Here is a 3,281-nt window from a genome sequence, read left to right as displayed (position 1 = left end):
AAAAAAAAAAAAAAGACTGGCCCAGGGAACTTAGACACTGGAGGTTTCATTGGTGATTTCAGAACTGGAGACAGAATAGTCCAAGGTGAGTAGCCCAGGCTTCTTTCCTCTGGGCCCTAATGAGAAAGGTCTGTTGTTTGGGTGCTTAGCTCAGCCTAGTGATTTAACAACAAATAACAGTGAAGGGAGAGGTCCCTGAGGGAGCCAAGATAGAGTTTGCAAAAGAACCTAAGTTTACAAGACAAGCCTCTGGGGCCACAATCAACTCCTATGTATATTCACCCTCAAAAGTACACATAAAGACAGAGCCTGGTGAAACACACGGGGCCCCTGTCAGCCAGTACCACAGAATCATTAAACCGGGGATGAAATTATAACCACCATTAAGCGAATGAAATAAAAATGTCATTCATTCATCAATCATTTGTTGAATACTTTTTCTGTTGTTCTTTAACCATAACATTCATCAGAATTTTTTTTTTCCCCAGCCAATCTCCTGTCATGCCGTGACTATTTTCAAACTCATGGTTTGCTGTTTAGTGAGAGAAGTGACTGAAAGGCTGGGATTCGCTTTTTATTTTTTATTATGGGTTTATGTGGTGCATCTTGGTTTATAAGATGCTCTTGGCTATAAGTAATAGAAAACTCAACTCAAACTGGCTTACACAGTAAGTTAGTGTATTAGTTTCCTATTTCTGCTATAACATATTACTCCAAACTTAGAGGCTTAAAACAACACACATTATCTTACAGTTCTAGAGGTCAGAACTCGGAAATGGGTCTTTCAGGACTAAAATGAAGGTGTTGGCAGAACTGTGATCCTTTTGGAGGCTCTAGGGAGAATTTCATTCCTTGCTCTTTTCAGGCTGTCCACAATCCTTGGCTCATGGCCCTGCATCACTTTGACCTCTTCTTCCATTGTTACATCTTCTCTCACCCTGACCTTGCTGCTTTCCTATTATAAGGAACTTTGTAAGTAGATTGGGCTCACCTGAGTGAGTAGATTGGGCTCTGGGCACAGTAGCTCATGCCTGTAACCCTAGCACTCTAGGAGGCCAAGGTGGGTGGATTGCTCAGGAGTAAGCACGAGTGAGACCCCATCTCTACTAAAAACAGAAAATTCAGCCAGGCATTGTGGTGGGTGCCTATAGTCCCAGCTACTGGCGAGGCTGAGGCAGGAGGATGGCTTGAGCCCAGGAGTTTGAGGTTACCGTCAACTATGACACTTGGTACTACCCAGGGCCCCAGGGCAACAGAGTGACACTCCGTCTCAAAAAAAAAAAAAAAAAAAGGCCACACACGGTGGCTCACACCTGTTATCCTAGCACCCTGGGAGGCTGAGGCAAGTGGATTGCTTGAACTCCCAAGTTCAAGACCAGCCTGAGCAAAAACAAGACCCTGCCTCTACCAAAAATAGAAAAAACTGAGGCAAGAGGATCACTGGAGCCCTAGTGGGAGGTTGCCTTGAGCTATGATGCCACAGGACTCTACCCAGGGCGACAGCTTGAGACTCTGTCTCAAAAAAAAAAAAGAGATTGGGCCCAGGTGGTTTCCATCTCAGGATCCTTAATCTAATCACATCTGCAAAGTCCTTTTTGCCATATAGGAAATACATTCACAGATTTCAGGGATCAGGGCATGGACGTCTTTGGTGGGCTGTTATTCAGTCTACAGCAGGTAGTTTACTGAATTATATAACTAGAAATCCAAAATTAGAGTAGACTTCAGTGTTGGTTGATTCAAAAGTTAAAACAGTCATCAAAAAGAACTCAACAATAAAAAAAAATCAAAGAATCCGATTAAAACACAATGAACTTGAATAAACATTTCTTCAGAAAATAATACACCAATATTGGCCAAATAGCCAATAAGCACATAGAGGCTCAACATCCCTAGCCACTAGGGAAATGTAAATTAAAATCATGATGACAGGGCAGCGCCTGTGGCTCAGTGAGTAGGGTGCCAGCCCCATATACCAAGGGTGGTGGGTTCAAACCCAGCCCCAGCCAAAGTGCAACAAAAAAATAACCAGGCATTGTGGTGGGCGCCTGTAGTCCCAGCTACTTGGGAGGCAAGAGAATCACCTAAGCCCAAGAGCTGGAGCTTGCTGTGAGCTGTGATGCTACAGCACTCTACTGAGGGCAACCAAGTCAGACTCTGTCTCTAAAAAAAACAAAAAAATCATGATGACATAGTATCTCACACCCATTAGGATGGACATTATTAAAAAAAACCCAAACTCAGAAAACAAGGTTGGCAAGGATATAGAGAAATTAGAAGTTTTGGGTACTGCCGAATGGAATATAAAATGGTGAAACCACTGTAGAAAATGGTATGGTGATTCTTTTCAAAATTAAAAATATAATTACCATATGATCTAACAATTTCACTTCTGGGTATATATCCCAAAGAATTGCAAGGGGACTTGAGCAAATATTTATACAATGTGTATAGCAGCATTCTACTCAATAGGCAAAAGGTGAAAGCAGCGCAAGTACCCAGCAACAGACGAGAGGACAAACAACATGTTGTTTATTCATAAAATGGAATATTATTCAGCCACAAGAAGGAAGGAAAGTTGGACAAGTGCTACAACATGAAGGAACCTTGAAGACATTGTGCTAAATGAAATAAGCTAGTAACAAAAAGACAAATACCATATGATTCCCCTTATATAAGGTGCCTAGTATAGTCTCATTCATATAGGCAGAAAGCAGAATGGTGGTTGCCTATAGCTGGGTGAGGGAGAAACAAGGAAATTATTATCATACTACACATGTTCAAAACTACTCTTTTTTTTTCTTATTGAGAGGGAGACTCACTATGTTGCCCCCTCAGTAGAGTGCTGAGGCATCATAGCTCACAGCAACCTCAAACTCTTGGGCTTAAGCGATTCTCTTGCCTCAGCCTCCCAAGTAGCTGGGACTATAGGCCCCTTTCACAATGCCCGGCTATTTTTTGTTGTCGTTATTGTTGCCTTTGTTGTTTAGCTGGCCCGGGCCAGGTTCAAACCCGCCAGCCTGGGTGTATGTGGCCAGCACCCTACCCACTGAGCTATGGGCACTGCCCCAAAACTAATCTTAAAAATGTTTTAAACATCCCAAAGCACATGATACATGTCTTTTTTTTTCTTTTTACCTAGCCTTGTACATAAATATGTATGTGAAACTATAGCTGGAAAATGAGATAAATTTATCCTCCGACTAATCAAGACTCACCTCTTGGCTCGGCGCCTATAGCTCAACCGGCTAAGGCGCCAGCCACGTACACCTAAGGTGGCG

Source organism: Otolemur garnettii, unplaced genomic scaffold (assembly GCF_000181295.1).
Source record: "Otolemur garnettii isolate 467f Iridium unplaced genomic scaffold, OtoGar3 scaffold00267, whole genome shotgun sequence".
Taxonomy (NCBI): Eukaryota; Metazoa; Chordata; class Mammalia; order Primates; family Galagidae; genus Otolemur; species Otolemur garnettii.
This window is presented reverse-complemented; position numbering follows the sequence as displayed.